Consider the following 23,291-nt stretch of genomic DNA (forward strand, 5'->3'; position numbering starts at 1 on the left):
TGAGCTCTGAAATCTCTGGTTCTTCATAATTTCCACTCTGAAAAAAATTCATTTTAATCAATTTTTTTTTCAAAACTTCATTGACTTATCTTTCTGAGTTTGCTTGTAGTTTCCTAAATTTCTTCAAAATGGCTATTTTGAATTCTCCATCAACTAGATCACAAAATTCCATACCTTTAAGCTCAGTTTTTGGTTTTGTTTTTGTTTTTTACAGATTTTATTTATTTATTGATGAGAGAGAGAGAGAGAGAGAGGCGCAGAGGCAGAGACACAGACACAGGCAGAGGGAGAAGCAGGCTCCACTCAGGGAGCCTGATGTGGGACTTGATCCTGAGTCCCCAGGACTGCTGAGTCACCCAGGGATCCCTAAGCTCAGTTTTTGGAGAATTATTGCTTTCTTTTTGTGATGGCAAGTTTCTTTGATTTTTCATGTCCTTTGTAGTTTTGCATTGTTGCTTTTGCATGTGAAGTAGCAGGCACTTCCGAAATCTTTGCTTAGTTGTTTTCAGACGGGGCATTCTATTTGATAGTGGTGTTATTATCTGGAGTTTTATCTGTATTTGTATTGGTTTATCTGCTCCACTCTTCCCTTAAGTGGCAGGAAAAGGCTCTGGAAACCTCTCTTTTCTTTTCCAGAAGGTGGCACTGTAGCTCAAGTTTGTGGTTTCTCCCTTGCCCACATACTGCGGCCTGTTTTCTGAGCCCTTTCTTTGTTTCCAGGAGCTTGCTCTTGCAGCCACACTTGGAAACATGCACAAGGAATTGTTGCAGAGTGAGAGGAGATGTGGGTTTAGCACTTGAGGCATTGGGGGTGCCTGACAATCTGGTATTCCCAGAGGCTCATGGAATTGTACTCCTGCCGAGTGCAATCAGCAGGAAAGATGTCCCATATCTGCGTCTTTTCCTATCTCCCCCTCCCCCACTAGTCATGGAGGTCCTGCATCAGTACTCTGGGTGCTGTTGGAAATAAATGGGTTTCTCCAGCCACATTCTGTACACCTGAGGTAGCCAGGCATTCATTCACTGCTATCCTTCTCCCCCATGAGAGAGGTCACCACCCTTGGAAAGATCTGCCCGGCAGTGTTTCTTTGGGGGCAGGGGGCAGAGAGGAGCTGGCCCCCTCTTTGCTACGACCAAAAAAAAAAATTTTTTTTTTTTTTTCTAGAATGGCGTGCTGGAATTTCCTCTCAGGAAGGCTGGACTTTCAGAAATTCTCCCCTGTGCCTGGGTATCTGCCCCGGGCAGCTCTCTTCAGTGCTCCCCCACCCCTCTCACTTCCTTTCCCCATGGCCAGAAGAATCTGGGCAGGTTAACTGGCTCTCCTGGCTCCACAGCCCATACCGAGGTCTGTCTGTCTCTTACTGGATGCACAGGTAGGTGAGACTTCTTCTGGGTCCCTTGGTGTTTGTATAGTAAAAAATCCAACAACTCCCACAAAGGTGCTTTTGTTTATGGATGGATGTCTTTTTCTTGTTTAAAAAAGGGGGAGGGGGTAAAAAGAAAGAATACTTTACATGCCACTATGTGCTGACATCACTTCCGCCATAGTAATTTTCATTCTTTGTGCTATATTTCATAACTACAAAAACTGTGTGTAAACAAAATAGTATGATAAGGAGCGTGGTAGCTATTAGAGCTTCTCACTTTGTGGGGATGTAATAGGATTATTCTTTCTGGGTCTTTGTGGTTGGGCAGGGGCCAGAGCATGTACGAATCATAGACTGTGGTACAGAACTTGGAGCTGACTTTGAGGCAGTCCTTGGTGAGTTTAGGAGGATGATATGGATTGCATTTTTAAGGGATAATTATTGACGAGAGGTATTGTTGAGGGCAAGCTCGGAATCACAGTGCCCATTTAGAGAGCTAGTAATGGTGAGAAATGGTGGTGAGTCGAATATCAGTGGGAGCACGCAAAACAAACAAAAGTGGGATTTGGGGGAATGTGTTTTGCAGGTGCATCTGACAGGACATGTGAAAGGCTGGAAAATGGGGGTTGATGGGAAGAGAGGGATTGCAGATGATTCTTACACGTTTGAGCAACTGAATATACGATGAAGCCATTTACTGAAATGGGGTCAAATGGAGGATGAACAGGCTTGAAGGAAGGAGATGAAACTAATTTCTTTCCTTATTAGCTTTAGATATCTATGGCACATGTTAAATAAACCATGGGACAGACATCGCCATCTCTCAGGGGAATGTCTGGAACTTGATGTGTGTATATTTGGGAATCATGGCATATAAATCATAAATAAACTGAAGGATTTATTTATGACTCTATCACTTAAACTATATATATATGAATATATATAAAATATATAAAAGAATATATATGTGTGTGTATGTATGTATATGTGTATGTAGATATGAAGGTAGGAGAATAACTGGGCTAGTATGTGGTCATAGAAGCCAAAGATAAAAATGTTTCTGAACACCATTTATTGAATCACAGAGATTGAGTGAGATGTGAAGCCATGATAGTATTTGACAAATGCTCTGACCAGGGAAGGTCTCAGTTCTGGGGAGAAAAAGTCACACTGAGGAGTTGAGGGAGGGATGGGAGAAAATGAAGGAAGAGATTAAAGGGAATTGTCATGATAAGTTTCATTCAGAAGAGGAACAAAAAATGGCATGGAGTTTGGAGGAGACGTGATAAAGGCAGATCTTGTTACCTGCAAGATGGGAGAGCAGTAGAACATGTTTGTTTGCTGAGGCTGATCAGCTGAGGAAGAAACTAATGATGGAGGAGAAGAGGTTAATTCTCCTGGAGGGAGGGGGGGTCTGACCCAGGGCACAGGGGAGGAGTGGTTCTTTCATTAGAAGAGAGTTCCTCCTGCCGTGGATGGCAAAGGCAGGTAGGGGTTGGTTTTAATGATGCAGCTATGAGGGGGCTGCTCCTTGTCTATTTTCATTGACTTAGGAAAGAAGGAAATGGAATAACAGTTAATGAAACCCTGTAAAGATCCAAAACTGCATTAGCAAAAAGATTCCCATGAAAAACCAATCAACAAACAGAAAGCAATCAACCCCAACATATTCCCTTGTTAATGTTAAGATTTAAGGGTAAAGAGGGGCGCCTGGGTGGCTCAGTCAGCTAAGCATCTGCCTGGGCTCAGGTCATGATCCCAGCGTCCTGGGATGGAGCATTGGGCTCTCTGCTCAGCACAGTTGGCTTCTCCCTCTCCTTCTGCCTCTGCTCCTACCCATCCCCCCTCCCATGCTCTCTCTTGCATACTCTCTCTCTCTCTCTCTCAAATAAGCAAAATCTTTCTTTAAAAACAAAGATTTAAAAGAATGAATCCTATGACCATGTAAATGGAAAATAAAGTTCACAAACAAGGGCTTAGCCAGGGTGGAATAGCTAATATCAGATGAATTCTCCTAATGAAAACAATGGTAAAAGTGGTATGACTAACAACCTGCTTAAAATATGCAGAGAATATATCAATTCAGGCAGTATTTGAGGGGCCATGATATGTGAGATGGGGAAAAAACAGGGAAGTGGACCTCACTCCTATTTTTCCCTTGGGAGCTTTAGTAAAGCAGGGGAAGAGAGTCCTGGCATATGCAAAGCAGATAGAATTTAACGAATTTTCATAATTCAGGGATGACACAGTTACATATGTAGAAAATTCAAAAGAATCAACAGATAGGCTATTATAATTAATAAACGCATTTAGCAAGGTTATTGGGTACAAGATCAATAGTAAAAGGCAACTGTATTTTTATACACGAGCAACAAAAGAATTCGATGATAGAATTTTTGGAAACCAGGCTGGCTTCATATTCCACCACAGAATGTGATGTCAGAAAATAAGGCAATATTGTCTAACAAGGTTTGAGGGCATATGTTTGTGATCTGGCAAATTTTCTTCTTTGAAGTGATGCTCTTAGATATGCAATGTTGTGCCAGCCTTAACAGTGGGGGTATGAAGAAGTGCTCTTTGATTGTGGCTATCTTCCACTAAAAATGACTTGATGTTGTATTTCAGCCACCTGCAGGATAAATCAAAATAAAGAATTCATGAATGATAGAGACCTAGTTTGAAAACACTGGTAGTAAGCATCAAATGATTTTTTTAAAAAGTTACTGTAAGATACTATTAAGTTTATTTATAAAATATTTTTAGGCAGGTGTACAATGTATAATTATTAGAGTAATGAATGGGGAAAAATGGTAGGTCAGTCATAACAGTAGAAGGCAGAAAATAATTTTCTCAAACATAATACCATTTTATTCTTGATGTTAGTCATTCATGTACAACTCACTAAATTTCCTGTAAGTGAACAACCCCTTGCAGCCATCACACACATCAAGAAATAAAACATTGGCACCCCCAGGAAGTTAGGCATATATATATATATATTTTTTTTAAAGATTTTATTTATTTGTTAATATGAGAAAGAGAGAGAGGCACAGACACAGGCAGAGGGAGAAGCAGGCTCCATGCAGGGAGCCCGACACGGGACTCGATCCCGGGTTTCCAGGATCACACCCTGGGCTGAAGGAAGCACTAAACCACTGAGCCACTCAGGGATTCCCCCGGCATATATTTTTTTAATTAAAAATAATAACTAGTAAAACAAAAGCAGATCTACAACCTACCTCAAAAAAGTGTTATTAAAGAAACTGCAATTTTGTAAATCAACAGAAGAGGGTGCGCTTGAACTGTAAAATGCAATAAGCTGCATTAAAAATCCTTATCTTCGCCTGTTTCTGCTGGTCCGAGAGAAAAACAGGACATTTTCAGTGAATGGAAAATGGATGGCAGATCACATCTAAACAAAGCCGATATATGAAAGGAGCATAAATAAAAATCAAAACATTTCTGATAAAACATTCCCTCCCAAAACGAAGCAGGATGATACAGACACACAATAACCAATCTGAATTAAACGTTCTTAAACATTTGCAGATATGAAAAATACCTATTCCAAAAATCAGAACAGGAGTAGACCCCACCATCACCACCACCACCACCCCGCCCCCCAGCAAGCAAAAACAGGACAATATAAGAGTATCGCAGTAATGGTGGAAGAGCGTCTTTGATCAGCAAATAACAATCATAAATTCCTGTCATATATAAAAACAACCACTTGAAGGCAGTGGAGAACAACCAAAAACCAGCAGAAATTGGAGGACACTTGGAAAAGCACAGTACTGGGTAAGTTCCCCATTTTGATGGCTTTTAGCCTGAGGGCAGCCCACAATCCTCCTCCCTAGGGGTGATCCAGAGAGGGCAGCCCACAATCCTCCTCCCTAGGGGTGATCCAGAGATGGAAACCCACAATCTTCCTGGGTTGGAGCAGCAGCAGAGTTTGAGACAACCACAGTAGATACACAGATGGGAGTTATTATGTGTTGAGTTGTGTCTCTTGAAAATGCATATGCTGGGCAGCCTGGGTGGCTCAGGGGTTTAGCACTGCCTTCAGCCCAGGACGTGATCCTAAAGACCCGGGATCCACGTCAGGCTCCCTGCATGGAGCCTGCTTCTCCCTCTGCCTGTGTTTCTGCCTCTTTCTGTGTGTGTGTGTGTCTCTCTCATGACTAAATAAACAAAATCTTTAAAAAAAAAATGCATATGCTGAAGACTTAGTATCTCAGAATGCGACCTTATTTGGGAAATAGGATGGTTGCAGATACAGCTTAGTTAAGATGAACTCAGCAGGAGTAGGCTGCCTCCATCCAGTATAACTGGTGTCCTTATACCAGTGGGAAATGAGGATGCACCCAAGGTGAGTGACATATGGAGGTTTGGGAAGGAAGTTCAAAATTTTCTGAACATCAAAGATCTAAAGGAGCTGAGAGAACAGACCACACAGAGAAAGGAATATATTAAATAAAGCGAAACACAAAATCAATACAATATTAACATAGATTTAATTATTTATTTATTTATGATAGTCACAGAGAGAGAGAGAGAGGCAGAGACACAGGCAGAGGGAGAAGCAGGCTCCATGCACTCCATGCACCGGGAGCCTGATGTGGGATTCGATCCCGGGTCTCCAGGATCGCGCCCTGGGCCAGAGGCAGGCGCCAAACCGCTGCGCCACCCAGGGATCCCTATTAACATAGATTTAAAACCCTACCTGTCCCTCCTTTCGATATGTGTTAGTGGAAACTCACTTATTAAAAGAAAAAGACTTTCAGATTCACAAAGCAAAACCCCACTCTGTGTTGTGTTTAGGAAGTACACCGAAGTCGAAGTGATTCTGAACGGCGAGTGCTAGAGAGGCGTGTAAAGGTTTGGTAGGCAAATAGGACAATGAGAAAGCAGATGTTATGATCAGGATATCAGAAAATGTCACATTTGGACAAAAAAACATTAAATGAGATCATAGAGTATGTGGCTGGGGCACAGGGGTGCAAGAGCACGTGGATCGGGTGACAGGGATCAAATACACCAGATTTGGCCACTTGCCGCTGACAAAATCCAAAGGCAGAGAAACAGTGACGGTGAAACACGAAAGGGATTTATTTCAGGGAGGCCACCCCCGGGAAGACAGCAGATCGGCGGCGTCTCAAACACTGTGTGCAAGGTGCCCCCAATACTTCCAGGTCTATATAAGGAAAATGTGGGGCAGAGGTTAGTGCGTACACGCAGGCTGGCAGTAAAGTTCAGGTTGATCACTGCCTTGGGGTCAGTCGTGGGGGGTCTTGCTGGCTCAGGGCAGTCCTTGTTGTATGAGCGGGTATTGTTTCCTTCATGGGATGTCTGCCCCAGGGTCTTTTGCCTGACTTAAGACATGAGCTGGAAAGAAGAACTTAATTAGAAAGTTTGAGGTCAACACAGAAGTAGTTGAAGTCCTCTTTCAGATACAGGATAATGCCAGGAGCTGCAATTCACAGTGATAATACATCAGTTATGAATGTATAGGACCCAAATAACACAGAAACTACCTTTATAAATCAGAAATTTAAGGATATAGAAGAGGAATACTAAAGTTAGCAGATGTCCCTTTCGGTCCAACACAGGGCACACGTCAAATGGGAAAAAAAATAAGATTATAGAAAATCTAACCAGCATCATCAATGCATGGAATGAATGAATAAATGAAAAATAAAATTCCATACATTCCATGCATGAATATATATGTGCATATACATATATTCATGCTCATAGTGTTTCACCACAAGGGCATGCCAGGATTTTCTGCTTTCCTGCCCCAGGGCCTTCTCAAAGCTTATTGTACCCTGCTGATATGGACTGAATATTTATAAATCACCACTCCCCCATCCCCAAATTCATAAGGTTGAAGCCCTAACCCTTGATGTGATGGTTTTTAGAGGTGGAGCCTTTGGAGGTAATTAGGTTTAGATGAGATCATGAAGGTGGGGCCCTCTTGATGGCATTAGTGCCCTGATAAGAGAAATCAACCAGCTTGTTTCCTCTCCTCCTCTCTCCACCATGTAAGGACACAGTGAGAAGATGGTCACTCACAGGCCATGAAGAAAGTCCTCCCCAACATGACCATGTTGGCACTCTGTTCTCAGACTTCCAGCTTCTAGAACCTGAGGGAATACATTTCTGTTGTTTAAGCCATCTCTGTTACTGAGCAGATGAGTACATCTGCTTAGCACATGACCTAGCCTGGGAGAATGCAGGGTAGCATTAATGCCCAGGGCCTTCTATCAGCAATGCTGGATGGCAGCTGATGGACAAAAGTGAGACTTTCAGGGATGCCTGGGTAGCTCAGTGGTTGAGCATCTGCCTTCAGCTCAGGGAGTGATCTTAGGGTCCTGGGATCAAATCCTACATTGAGCTCCTGGAAGAGATCTGGCTTCTCCCTCTACCTATGTCTCTGCCTCTCTCTCTGTATCTCTCATGAATAAACAAATAAAATGTTAAAAAATTTCAGAGTTACTGAGGCTAAATTCTTGATGAGCATGGCTGAGAGATCAGGCCCTTCCTCCACCCAGCCCAAACTCATAGTGTAAAGGTTCTATCCCAAGCACAACTGGCAGAGAATCTTGGGGCTCTAATTGCCTCTGCTCCCTCTTGCTTATAGGGCAGAAGTTTTACACCAAGAGAGGCAAGATATCTCCCAGCAGCCTACTCCTAAAGCAGAGAGTCACTCCAAAAGAAGCCTGCTCCAGTGATTTTGCCAAGAGGGAGAGGCAATCCATAGGATTAGGGAGCATCCCAAGACTGACTGTATTTGAAACAGAGCATGAAGAAATTCAATACTAAGGACACTCTCAAGAACAATAGATATTTGGTGGTTAACCAGTAGGAGAAGTTTGGTGGCTCCATTAGAGCAACAAGGTCAACCAGAGGCCAGCTAACCTAACCAGAAAATCCAGGGAGAGACAACTCAAAGAACCCTCCTGAGGTCAGAACAAACCTCAAAGACCTATCTCAAAAACAACCCCTGCAAAGGGGCCAATTTAATCAGATGAGACTATGGAGCAATGTATATCCCAGGGCATTGAAACAATAGAGCAATCAGCTGGCACTTAGTGAGCCTAAGAGCAGGCATGATCAGAAAAAGATAGTCCAAGGGAATCCTGCAAAAGCCTCCTCATACCAGGATGACTGTGCACCTGCCCAAGGGTGCACCCTCTGAGAAGCAACATCAGAGGCTTCACACTGGGGGGAAAGTAGACATCACTAAAATATTGCAGCCAGTCATGAAACACAGCATGCCCTGGTGTTGAAGGAAATCAGTATTGCTAAGTGATCAGAGTTGCTACAATATATTATTTAAAATGTACAGTTTTCAACAAATAATTATGAAATGTGCAGAGAGAAGACCCATAAAGCAGCCATTATAAATATGTGTAAGGAGCTAATGGAATCCATTCTTAAAGAAGTAAAGGAAGGAATGATGACAACATCTTATAGAAAATATCAATACAATAACTAGAAATGATTAAAAAAAAAAAAAACCCAATGGAAATCCTGGAGTTGAAAAGTTTAACAGAAATAAAACATTCACTAGAGAGGTTTAACTTTACATTTGAGCAGGCAAATAAAGTCAGCAATTTTGAAGGTAAATTTACAGAGATTATGTCATCTGAAGATTGGAGATAAAAAAAATGACCAAAAGTGAACAGAATCTCAGGGCTATGTGGGACACTGTTAAGCATACCCACATATACATAGTAGGAAGGAGAGTAGAGAGGGAAAGGAGAAATAATGGCTGAATACTCCCCAAGTTTGGGGAACAACATTGATCTACACATCCAAAAAGCTCAACAAAACTCTTTGTAAAATAAACACAGATGCTGGGCAGCCCCGGTGGCATAGTGGTCTAGCGCTGCCTGCAGCCTGGGGTGTGATCCTGGACACCCAGGATCGGGTCCCATGTCAGGCTTCCTGCATGGAGCCTACTTCTCCCTCTGTGTCTCTGCCCCACCCCCCCCCCTTCCTGTGTCTCTATGAATAAATAAACAAAATCTTTAAAAAATAAAAATAAAAACAGATGCTGAAAGCCGAAGATAAAGAGGAAAAAAATGTGGAAAATGTAAGATATTAACTTTAGAGGAAGCCAAGTGAAAGTTTAGGGCAACTCTACCATGTTAGCCACTCTTGTAACTCTACAATTATTCCAAAATAATTTTTATTTTTATTTATTTGTTTTAGAGAGTGCAAGAAGCAGAAAGGGTAAAGAAGAAAGGTGGGAAAGAATCTCAAGCAGACTCCATGCTGAGAGAGGAGTCCAATATGTGGCTTGATCTCAGGACCCTGAGATCATGACTTGAGCTGAAACCAAGAGTCTGATTCTTAACCATCTGAGCCACCAAGGCACACTGAAAATGTTATTTTCTTAAAATATATATCTCAAAGGACTAACATCCAGAGTTTATAAAGAACTCCTACAACTCATTAATGAAAGACAATCCAAATAAAAATACATTTTCAAAAACAGATAAATTATTTGGAGGGATATTTCACAAAGGAAGATACAGGAATGGTTAGTAAGCATAGGGAAAAGCATGCCACGTTATTATTAATCAAGAAATGTAAATTCAAACCACAACAAGATACCATTTGACGCCCATTAGAATACTGGTGAGCAAATGAAACAACAGTGCTCTCCTTAACACCTGATGGGAACGTAAAATGGTACAATCTCTTTGGAAGAAGTTTTGGCAGTTCCTTATAAATATCCCCCATCAGGGCACCTGGGTGGCTCAGTCGGTTATGCATCTGCCTTTGGCTCAGGTCATGATCCCAGGGTCCTGGGATTGAGCCCCGCATCGGACTCCCTCCTCAATGGGGAGCCTGCTTCTCCCGCTTTCTCCACTGTTCCTCCCCACAACCCCACCACACTTGTGCTCTCTGGCTCTCTACTCTCTGTCAGATTAATAAAATCTTAAAAAAAAAAAAATCCACATATCAGGGACCCAGCAATCCCATGCCTGAGTACACTCCCAAGAGAAATGAAGACCTATCTTCACAAAATTACTATACACAAATATTTATAGCACCTTTATTCATAATGCCCAAACCTAACCCAAATGTGTGACAGGAGAATGGATAAATTGTGGTACAGACACAATGGAGAAGTGGTCAGCAATGAAAAGAGATTACTGACGTTAGCAACAGCGTGGGTGAATCTCAGAAACACGCTGAGTGAAGAAGTCAGTAATACATACTTCACAATTCCACTTATATGAAGTTCAACAATAGCAAACTAATAGCTCATGATAAAAAAAAGTATCAGTTTCCTCTGGTATGAGAGGATTTACTGGGAAGTGACACAAAGGAATTTTGGGGGTGAAAAAATGTTTTATATCTTCACGTGGGTGTTAGTTTCATGTTTTTTTCTGAGTTAGAAAAACCTATGACTTTCTTTCTTTGGAGGTTAAAATCCAGTCTTTCCCTCCTGAGTTTTTCCAGGATCTACTTTACTCTCATACCACTACAACATCTGCATAGGATACTTCTGACCCTTCCGGTCACCCAATGTGTGGTGACCAGACCTACACCAAGCAATTCTCTGCGACACCAGCTGGTTAATCTACCCTTTAATTCAGTCTCACAGGTTAAGGACTCCGACCCACAAATCTGCTCCTCTCCCACTTCGGATGCCTGTTACAAGAGGTATATCCTCAGTAGGTCCACAATTTCTGACTTGGCTACAAATCAGAGGTCCTCACTACACTTCCTCAGATTTGACCAGTTTGCTAGAGTGGCTCACAGAACTCAGGGAGACATTTACTTACACTTACCAGTTAATTAAAGAATATGATAAAGGATACAAATGAACAGCCAGATAAAAGATACATGGGGCAAGTCTGGGAGGGTCCCAGTCACAAGAGTTTCTGTCTCCATGGAGTTGATGCATTCACCGACCTGGAAAACATCTGCTATTGGGACTTTTGGAGGCTTGCTAAAATAGACATAATATTTACTCCATTTCCAGCCCCTCTTCCCTCTCCCGTCTCTGGAAGATGAGGGGTGAGGATGAAATTACAAGCTTCTAATCGTGGCTTGGTCCTTTTGGCGACTGGCCCCCATTCAGGCGCCCACTGGAGTCATCTCAACAAAAGATCCTCCCGGGGTTCTTACCACTTAGGAATTTACAGGTATTTTAGGTGCTCTGTGCCAGGAACTGGGGCCAGAGACCAATATGTATATTTTCTATTGTCTCATATATACATTTGTCAAAAATTATTGAAATGTAATTAAGATCTCTGCATATTACTGGATGCAAACTATACCTCAACAAAATAGTCAAAAAGGAAATTCACAGCAGGGTGCTTGGGTGATGCAGTTGGTTGGGCAGCTGACTCTTGGTTTCAGCTCAGGTCATGATCTCAGGGTCTTGAGATCAAGCCCTGCATGGGTTCTGCCCTCAGCAGGGGGTCTGCTTAGGGTTTTCTCTCTCTCTCTCTCTTTCTTTCCTGCTGTCCCTCCCCCTGCTCCCATGAACACTCTAAGTAAATGAATGAATAAATAAAATTTTTTAAAAGGAAAATTCATACAACTAAAACTTAAATTCAGAAATATCTCTAATTATTAAATAAGCAAAAGTTTTAAATACATTTTATTTCTGCCATCTTTCTCCTCTAGTTATCAGAGACCGCATCCCCAGTCAGGGACCTTTCCAGGTCTTAAGGGCTTGAAGTGTATATAATTTTGGAGGTCTATTGTAAGCAGGAAAATGCAAATTTATAGTTAGGAATGGGAATATTCATTTAAAATTTATAAAATAGGGGCACCTGGGTGGCTCGTAGTTGAGCATCTGCCTTTGGCTCAGGTCATGATTCTGGGGTCCTGGGATTGAGTTGCACATTGGGCTCCTGTCAGGGAGCCTGCTTCTCCCTCTGTCTATGTCTCTGCCTCTCTCTCTGACTTCCATGAATAAATAAATAAATTATTTTAAATAAATAAATAAAAATTATAAAATAGAACAAATTAACTGTTAAAAGCTGACAACTATCACAAATATCACAAACATCACAAATCCAATCCAAATTTTAAAAATTAATTTGTTGCCTGACAAATGTATGTGTTTTTCCATATGTATTTTGTTTGCACACTCTTTGATCACCAGTTTATATGGCAGTGATTTTGTAATATCATTTTCTATAGAGAGAAGAGAAAAATGTTACTCTTTTAGTATGGTTTTATATATATTTAAAATTATATTTGTCATATGTATTTGTATATTTTGATTGCTTATAGAGATGCATCAAAGGTTCAACTTCATCCACAGAAGTTATTGCTTATGGTTGTAAGTTTATGTCCTGGAAATATTCCCATAAAAATGTATGGGATTTGCAATTGGATATGCTGCATTACTGAGTATATTCCTGATGAAAGAGTACCTCTGTTTTGACCAGGCATCTATGAGAACTAAATCCTGAGCTGGTAATTGCACGTGTCTAACAACTGCAAGCATGCTCTGTGGACTGGCTTCTACTTCTGTGTGTTCCAAGCCTAATTCTACAACTGACATAATTTTGGTGCCAGGCATGCAGGTTTCTTCTGTGGGTTTTTTTTTTTTTTTTTTAAGATTTTATTTATTCATGAGAGACACAGAGAGAGAGAGGCAGAGACATAGGCAGAGGGAGAAGCAGGCTCCCTGCAGGGAGCCCGATGAGGAACTTGATCCCGGGACTCCAGGATCAGGCCCTGGGCTGAAGGCAGCGCTAAACCGCTGAGCCACCCGGGCTGCCCTTGTGGGTTTTGTTTTGTTTTGTTTTGTTGTTTTGTTTTGTTTTGTTTTGAGAGAGAGAGAGAGAGAGAGAGGGTGAGAGATGATGCAGAGGGAGAGAGAATCTTAAGCAGGCTCCACCCCTAGGGCAGAGTTGAATGTGGGGCTTGATCTCACAATCCTGAGATCATAACCTAAGCCAAAATCAAGAGACTGACTCATCCAGGTGCCCCAGACATACAGTTCTATTGCAACAGGACCACTGGCCCACAGCTTTATATCATGATGTTGGGCTCTATGTGATTAGCTTGGAAGCCATTCCAGCACCAGAATGCCTAGCATTAACTTAATTCAACAATCACATGAAGATATTCTATTAACCCCAAACTGAATGCATTTCCAGCTCCACTCTGCCTTAGCCAGATCCAAGTTGTGCTCAGGCAGCCCAGTAGGAGTGGAGCTAAGGAGGCATGTGACCAAGGGAAAGCTAAAGAAGGAATAACAAGACTCTGGTTAAAATAAATCTCTCACTTTGCAAATTTTACAGAAACAGGACTATTGAACACTGGGTGCTGGTCCTCTTCCTGGGACCTTGGAAAGAACTGTGTGAGTGGGTGATCCTGAAGCATAGCTATCATTGACCTTATTCATGTACCTCTGTTTTAGTCTAGTTCTTAGCTAGTGGGACACTTCTTGAGGGCTGCTCCTCAAGAAAATAAAATCTTTAAATAATAATAATTTTGTTTATTTATTCATTAGAGACACAGAGAGAGGTAGAGAAACAGGCAGAGGGAGAAGCGGCTCCATGCAGGGAGCCCGATGCGGAACTTGATCCCGGGACTCCAGGATCAGGCCCTGGGCTGAAGACGGCACTAAACCGGTGAGCCACCCAGGCTGCCCTGATGGTAAGAGTTTAAAAGGGGGAAAAAATTAGAAATTTCAAAAGCTATATAGAGAAGCATCTAGGGACAGAATCTAGAAAAATTCACTCAGACTTTCTGTGAAAGAGATGCATGAAAAACAGGAGTCATTTATTTTCGCCATGAGAAAGATAAGTTGGTTATACCCTGTGGAATGGGAATTTAGACTCTCTGGCCACCTCAAATCATTTCTGGGGTGAAGGTGTAATGGGCATATACATAAATTGATAAATAATACATAAATAAAAATCTACCCACCACTCACACACCTTATTCAACTCTGCTCTACTCTAGTCTGAGAGGCAGTATGGTATAAAGAAAAGTCATCAACGAACCTAGGTTTTATTCTCTGCTCTGTCACTCGTTACCTGTGTAACTATATAAGTTGATTTATCTGTGACTCAGTTTCTCATTCGTAAAGTATTGATAATAATACCTATCTCATCAGGTTGTCATGATGATTAAATGGGATAATTCACGGAAAGCATGTGGAATACCTCCCACAGTAAATATCAATATATGTTAACTGTTGTAGTAGTTTTATTAGATGGTTTAGAGTCCTTGTTCTGCCACTCACTAGCTGTGAAACCCTGGGCAAATGATGTCACCTTTTCAAGCCTCAGTTTTGTTGTCAATGATATGCCACTCTGCAGGATTCCTATGAGGATTGGGGATAATGAATCTATATTTCATATAGTTGAGATTCTTAAAAATGGAAACTGTTCTATGTGAGAGTGGACAGCTCGATAAGAAATAATGGTGTGTTAGGAAATGACTTCCAAGTCACATCACCCTTGTTCCAAGAGAACGTCATTTAGGGCAGAAAAGGAGCTGCCATGAGACACCGCCTGGACTGGCCACTCAAAGGGGACGAGCGCACACGTTAATGTCAGTGAATTAGCAGTGCGTCCAGCTGACACGGAAGAAGATGTAGCGGGTAATAGGACATACTTTCTGGAGACCTATGTAGTGGCTAGCCTCCAAGACAGTCCCCAGATGTTCCTGCCTCTTGCTATTCATGCCCTGTGTCCCTTCCCACACCGTATCACAGCTGGTCTCTGTGACCCACAGAATAGGGCAGAAGTAGGTCACCTTTTAAGTTGAAATATAATACACCTCCATAAAAGTCAATCTTTTGAAGTGTGTGATTTGGTGATTTTTAGTGTATTCACAAAGTTGTGTAACAATCACCACTAATTCCAGAACATCTTCAAAGAAGCCCTGTACCCATTAGCAGTATCTTCCCACTTGCTGGTCTCCCCTAGCCATGCTACTATAGATCTACTTTTTATCCATTGTATGATTTTATCCACTTATTGGTTAATAGCCATTTGGGTTATTTCTGCCTTTTCACTATTGTGAGTAGTACCTCTATGAGCTTTATTCTTTGTCATACATCTGTTAGCATTCCAGACTGTGGATTTCTAGAGCTGATATTCATTTCTAGCTTTCTTGTACTATGATTGGAAGCTGAGATATTGCTCTTTTCACTTTGATATTTTCTTTCTGTCCCAGCACGTGCTCACCTCCGGAAAAAATTTCACAGGCCCTTGAAAACAAGATGTAGGACAGCCTGGGTGGCTTAGTGGTTTAGTGCTGCCTTCAGCCCAGCGTGGGATCTGTTTCTCATGAATAAATAAATAAAACCTTAAAAAAAAAAAAAAAGCATGTTTGACTTTCAGACGTGGGATTTTATATCTTAATTAGCTACCCCTTGTTAATCATCTTATTTACATGATCAACGATCTTAGCCATATGTGACTTAAAGTAGCAGAGAACCTACCTCAGAGTGGCTTGAGCCATAATGAGATTCATTGGCTCCCATGACCATAGGTGCACAGGTGGGGGTGAGCCTAGAGTTTACCTACCAGAAGCCACAGCACCAGGTAATTTCCCTTTGATTCCCTCAAGCTAAACTCTTGCTTGTCAGCATAGGCCAGTTGCTTTGCAAAGATGGCTAGGTAGTTTCAGGACTTCCATTCCAATACGACATTCTAAAAACAGATGACCATCTCTCTCTCTCTCTTTTTAGAATGAGGGAACATTGCCCAGAGGCCCCAGCAAATTTTCCAACTTTTTGACCTAAATCGAATTGTTTGCCCCCATTTGATCCTAAGTAATCACCGGTAAGGGACATGGTGTGCAGTCCTTGCATAGGCCTGGTTTGCTGAAACAATCACTGGCAGGCTGGAGAAGATGGTTCTGATTAGGTTAAAACAATAAGAGCCTACTCCTGAATTCCAGACGGGACTCTCCCTCCACCACTACTACCCTTTCTCCAACTTTCTGCTCAACGAGGATTGGGGTAAAAAGGGTAGAAGAACCACTGAGGAGATATCCACAGTACCCACTACACTTACCTTTAAAATCTCTTTATCTCTCAAGTAGCAAGATCTTCTATGACTATTTCTCTTTGCGGCTATTTTTTCCTCCAGATTTTGTTTTTATGTTTTACTTGGTGTGAAATATGCATGACTGTTAACTCAGGAATGTGGAATGGCATGATTATCTCATTTAATGCTTTTTAATTTGCCACTGTCTGATATTAAAATCTCTGCTTTCTTTTTATTTAATTTGCCTCATATGACTCTTCCTCTCCTTTTTGAACATCCTGAGTCACTTACTTTCAGCTGTGTCCTTTATAAACAATTTGGCTTTCCAATCCAATGTGAATATTGTTTTCTTATAACAGCAAAATTAATCCCACAGGTTTTGGGTATTAATTCAGTATACTAAATCTTCTTTTACATTGCAGTTAGATTTGTATTGGACTCTTACTTTGAAAAATAAAGAAGCATAATTCTGTTCTGCATCTCTCTGCACATTTTTCCCTTCACACCCAAGTTTGGCTACCCAAATGTTATTGTTATACCTTTCAATTATATACAAATATCTTTCAAATTAACTTTGAAGAACACCTATTAATTTTCCATTATGGGGACGCCTGGGTGGCTCAGTGGTTGGGCATCTGCCTTTGGCTCGGGGTGTGATCCCAGTCTGGGGATCGAGTCCCACATCAGGCTCCCTGCAACGAACCTGCTTCTTCCTCTACCTATGTCTTTGCCTCTTTCTCTGTGTCTCTCATGAATAAATAAATAAAATCTTTAAAAATAAATAAATAAAAAATAATAATTTTCCATTATGCATGTTGTAGCATTTATTAATAGCTTTTCCCCTTTATTGATGAGTAATATATGAATATACTACATTTTGTTGATCAGTTTATCAGTTTATTGACATTTGAATTATTTCTAGCTTTTGTCTATTGTGAATTATGCAACTATGAAAACTCACTTAAAAATATTTTTGTGGAGACGTCTGTCTCTATTTATCAAGGGTGGATATCTAGGAGTAGAATTGTTCCATTGCATGATACGTTTACATCTAACTGTTTAAGAAAATGCCAAAATGTTTTCCAAAGTGACTATACCATTATATATTCCCATTAGCAATGCATGAGGTTACATTATCCACATCCTCACCAACACTTTGTATGTTTTCGTTTTTTTTAACCATTTTAGTCCACATGTAGTAGTGTCTCACTGTAGTTTTAATTTGCATTTCCCTAAGATGTTGAGCATCTTTTCTTGTACTTGTTAGCCATTCATATGCCTTCTTTGGTGACATGAGTATTAAAATATATTGTCTATTATTTAATTGTATTATTTGTCTTATTATTGGGTTATAAGAGTTCTTTATATATTCTGGATCAAGTCTCTTATCAGATAAGTGATGTTCAAATATTTTTTTCAGTTTGTGGTGTGACTTTTAATTTTTTAATGCTATCTTTTGAAGAGTTTTAAGTTTTGGAGTGCCTGGGTGGTTCAGTTGGTTGAGTGTCTGACACTTAATCTCAGCTCAGGTCTTGATCTCAGGATCATAAATTCAAGCCCCATGTTGGGCTCTATGCCCAGGGTGAAGCCTACTTTAACAACAACAACAAAAAAAGAAGTTTTAAGTTTTGATGAAGTCTATTTGATCAATTTGTTCTGTTACGGATCATGGTTTGAGTATCATATTTAAGAAATGCTTGCTTAGTACAACATCACAAAGATTTTCTTCAATGTGTTTTAGCTATGATATTTAAATCCATGATCTATTTGAAGTTGATTTTTGTGTCTTGTGGATTAAGGATATTTTTTTCTTTTGCCTCAGGATCATTTGTTGGAAAAATTATTCTTTCCCCCACTGAATTGCCTCAACACTTGTTGAAAATGAATTGGCCATTCGTATAAAGATTTATTTCTTAATTCTAATTTTTAATTCTGCTTCACTGATATCTATATGTTCCCCTACACTAAAACCACCCAATGTACTTTATGGTACATTTTAAAAATAGCTATATGAAATCCTACTGTTCTTACTTCTCTCTCTCTATTTAAGATTTTATTTACTTATTCTTTAGAGACACACAGAGAGGCAGAGACATAGGCAGAGGGAGAAGCAGGCTCCCTGCAGGGAACCTGATATGGGACTCGATCCCAGGACCCCGGGGATCACAACCTGAGCCAAAGTCAGATAGTCAACCACTGAGCCACCCAGGCACCCTGTTCTTACTTTTCAAAATTGTTTTGGCTACTTCAGGTTCTTTGCATTCCACATACATTTTGGGAACAGCTTCTCAATTTCTATGAGAATGCTTGCTGGATTTAGATAGAGATTGCATTGCAGCTATTGGTCATTTGGGGGAATAATTGCCACCTGTTAATACTAAGTCTTCCAATCCATGCACATGGAATGTTTCCCACTTATTTAGCTTTCCTTTATCTTAGCATGTTTTCTAATTTTTAGTGTACTTGCCTTTTATTTATTCCTAAGCATTTTGTTCCTTTTATACTATGTGAAAATAATTATTAACTGTATAGAGATTCCTCAAAAAAATTAAAAGGATTAGTATATGATCCAGTAATTCCACTACTGGGCATTTACCTGGAGAATACAAAAACACTAATTCAAAAAGATATATACATCCCTTGTTTATTACAGCATTTATTAGTCAAATTATAGAAGCAACCCAAATGTCCATTGGTAGATGAGTGGATAAAGATGTAGTATATATACACATGAAATATTACTCAGCTATAAAAAAGAATGAAATTTTATCATTTGCAACAATATGGATAGAACTAGAAGGTATAATGCTAAGTGAAATAAGAGAAAATCAGATACCATATGAGTTCACTCATATGTGGAATTTAAGAAACAAACAGAAAAAAAGAGACAACCTGAAAAATAGACTCTTCTCTATAGAGAACAAAGGGTTACCAGAGGAGAGGTGAGTGGGGGGATGGGTAAAGTAGGTGACAGATTAAAAGTATACTTATCGTGATGAGCACTGAGTAATGTGTAGAATTGCTGAATCACTGTATTTACACCTGAATTTAATATAATACTAACTACATTGGAATTTAAAGAATTATTTTCTTGATTTCGTCTTTGGGTTGTTTGTTCCTGGCATATAGAAATACAATTGATTATTTTACTTTATCTTAGAACCTACAAATATGCTTAACTCATTTATTGGTTCTAGTAAACTTTTGTTGACTCTAGGATTTTCTCCATATAAGATTATGCCATCTGGAAGTAAAGACTAACTTCTTTCTTTCAACCTATATGCCTTTAATTTATTTTTCTGGCTTTATTGCATTTCTTTACTACAATGTTGAATAAGGGTAGTGAGAGCAGACATTCTTGCCTTATCCTTGATGTTAGAAAGTATTCAGTCTTTCATTATTAAGAATAATGTTAGTTGTAGCTTTTCTGTAGATGCCTGTTTTATAAGGTTGAGGAAATTCCTTTCTGTTCCTATTTTGTTGAGAGTTTTTTTTATCACAGATAGGTTTTTTTTTTTTTTAAAGATTTTATTTATTTATTCATGAGAGACACAGATTGAAAGAGAGAAGGCAGAGATACAGGCAGAGGGAGAAATAGGCTCCACACAGGGAGCCTGATGTGGGACTTGATTCTGGATCCTGGGATCATAACCTATGCCGAAGGCAGACGCTCAACCGCTGAGCCATCCAGGTGTCCCTATCATGAATAGTTTTTGACTGTTGTCAAATGCTTTTTCTGTTTCTATTAAGATGATTGTGTAGGTTTTGTCTTTTTTTTTTTCTATTAGCATGATGTATTACATAGATTGATTTTTGAATGTTAAATCAACCTTGCATTCCTGGGATAAATCACACCTGGTCATGGTATATAATCTTTTTTGCCCATTGCTAGATTTGGTTCACTAAAATTTTGTTAAGAATTTCTGTGTCTATGTTAATTAGTGATATTGATCTGTATTTTTTTTTCTTATCTTTGTTATTGGGGTTATACTAGACTCCGAATGAGTTGGAAAGTGTTCCTTCCTCCTCTATTTGCTAAAAAATTTTATGTGGGATTGACATTTTTTTCTTCAGATACTTGATGGAATTCAAAGCCATTTGGGCTTGAGCTTTTCTTTGTAGGAAGATTTTTAATTACATATTTGATATCTTTGTTATAGGTCTATTCAGCTTTTTTATTTTTTAGTCAATTTTGGTAATTTGCATCTTTCTAGGAATTTATCCATTTCATGTTGGTGTAAAGTTGTCCATAGTAGTCCCTTATAATCCTTATTATTTTTGTAGGGTTGGCATGGATATTTTTTTATCTGATTTTGGTAATTTCTGTCTTTTTTCTTGATCAGTCTAACTAGAGTTTATCAATTTTGTTGAGGTTTTCAAAGAACTAGCTTTTTTTTGCTTTTTTTTTTTTTTTGAAGATTTTGTTTATTTATTCATGAGAGACACAGAGACAGAGAGAGAGGCAGAGACACAGGCAGAGGGAGAAGCAGGCCCCATGCAGGGAGCCCGACGTGGGACTCAATCCCGGGTCTCTAGGATCAGGCAGGCCCTGGGCTGAAGGCAGCGCTAAACCGCTGGGCCACCTGGGCTGCCCCAAAGAACCAGCTTTTGTCTTTATTGACTTTTTAAATTGTTTTTCTATTTTTTATTTCACCGATTTTCATTCAGATCTTTATTATATCCTTCCTTAAGCTTCTTTGTGCTTTAGGTTTATTTTACTCTTCTTTTTCTAAAGTATTAAAATGGAAGCTTAGATTATTGATTTGAGATCTTCCTTTTTATTTATTATTTTTTTTAAGATTTTACTTATTTACTTTAGAGAAAGAGAGAGAACATGCATGTGGAGGAGGGGGGCAAAGAGAGAGGAAGAGAGAGAATCTTAAGCAGACTCCACACTGAGCACAAAGCCTGACTTGTGGCTGGATTTCACAACCCTGAGATCATGACATCAGCCTAACTCAAGAGGTGGATGCTTAACCAACTGAGCCATCCAGGTGTATGTGAGATCGTCCTTTTTATTTAGGCATTTAAAGCTATAAATTTCCTCTAAGTGTTATTTTACATACATCCCACAAATTCTGATATGTTTTTATTTTCATTAGATTTGAAATATTTTTAAATTCCCATTATGAGTTCTTTTGACCCAAGAGTTATCTAGAAGTGTTGCTTAATTTCCATAGATTTGGGGATTTTCCAAATTCCTTTCTATTGATTTCTAATTTGTTTCATGGTAGTCAGTTATACTTTGAATGATTTAAGTCTTTTAATTTATTGAGACTTGTTTTAACACTATGCATGTGATCTGTGGTGAAGAATACTCCATGTATCCTTGAAATAATGTGCTTCCTGCTATTGTGCAGTGAAGCACTCTATAAAATATTAGGTAGGTTGAGATGGTTAATAATTTTCAAGTCTTCTATATTTTTGCCAATATAGACTACAAAATGTGTAGTCAGATCATAATTTGAGCTTTTTAATTTATTCTGACAATATCTGCCTTTTGATTGGAGTGTTTAGTTCATTCACATTTAATATAATTATTGATATAGTTGGATTTACATCTGGTATTTCATTTATGTATGTCTAAAACTTTTTGGGAGACCCCTGACTAGCTTAGTCAGTGGAGCTTATGACTCTTGATCTTGGGGTTATGAGTTGGAGCTCCATGTTGGGTATAGAAATGACTTAAAATCTTAAACCCTAAAACAACCTTTTTGTTACTCTCTTTCTCCTTCTTTCATATTTCTCCTTCTTTCATGTTTTTTTTTCCTTCTTTCATTTTAAGAAAAATTCTAGTGTACCATTTGAATTCCTCTGTTGATTTTTTAATTTTACATTTTGAATTGTCTTCTTCATGGTTTCTGTAGGGATTACATGTTTCTTTTTTCTTTTTTTTTAAGATTTTATTTATTTATTCCTGAGAGACACAGAGAAAGGCAGAGACACACAGGCAGAGGGAGAAGCAGGCTCCATGCAGGGAGCCCGACGTGGGACTTGATCCAGGCACTCCGGGACCACGCCCTGGGCAGAAGGCATACAACCGACCGCTGAGCCACCCAGGCGTCCCGGGATTGCATATTTCTTAATTGATAACAGTCTACTTCAGATTAATACTCATGTAATATTGGTAAAACAAAGGAACTTTATTACACTGTTTCCTTCTCCCTCCTTATATTTGTGCTTGTTTAGATGCTATTTATAATGCTGATATTTAATATATTTTGTGTATTTACATTGATATAGTTCATAGCATGTATAGATTTAGCATACAATACAATGGAATATTAGCCATTAGAAACGACAAATACCCACCATTTGCTTCAACGTGGATGGAACCGGAAGGTATTATGCTGAGTGAAGTAAGTCAATCGGAGAAGGACAAACAGTGTATGTTCTCATTCATTTGGGGAATATAAATAATAGTGAAAGGGAATATAAGGGAAGGGAGAAGAAATGTGTGGGAAATATCAGAAAGGGAGACAGAACGTAAAGACTCCTAACTCTGGGAAATGAACTAGGGGTGGTGGAAGAGGAGGAGGGCGGGGGGTGGGGGTAAATGGGTGACGGGCACTGAGGGGGGCACTTGACGGGATGAGCACTGGGTGTTATTCTGTATGTTGGTAAATTGAACACCAATTAAAAATTTAAAAAAAAAGATTTAGCATACAAATGTGCTATTACATCTACATATATATTTTTTGATCTCTACTCTTTTTTTTTTTTTAATTTTTTATTTATTTATGATAGTCACACAGAGAGAGAGAGAGAGAGGCAGAGACACAGGCAGAGGGAGAGGCAGGCTCCATGCACCGGAAGCCCAACATGGGATTCAATCCCGGGTCTCCAGGATCGCGCCCTGGGCCAAAGCCAGGCGCCAAACTGCTGCGCCACCCAGGGATATTTTTTTTAATTTTATTTGTGCGGGCAC

General features: G+C 39.7%; 1 long non-coding RNA gene across 1 annotated transcript; it reads left to right on the forward strand.

Moving 5' to 3' along the window:
* The first annotated feature begins 535 nt into the window (after positions 1 to 535).
* LOC125752448 (uncharacterized) lies at positions 536 to 22,517 on the forward strand. The gene is made up of 5 exons (XR_007401964.1): positions 536 to 784; positions 1,166 to 1,373; positions 4,917 to 5,165; positions 13,870 to 14,015; positions 22,264 to 22,517. It is a non-coding gene; the product is annotated as an uncharacterized LOC125752448 (long non-coding RNA).
* Positions 22,518 to 23,291: the final 774 nt, after the last annotated feature.

Source organism: Canis lupus, chromosome 14, assembly GCF_003254725.2.
Source record: "Canis lupus dingo isolate Sandy chromosome 14, ASM325472v2, whole genome shotgun sequence".
NCBI classification, from domain to species: domain Eukaryota; kingdom Metazoa; phylum Chordata; class Mammalia; order Carnivora; family Canidae; genus Canis; species Canis lupus.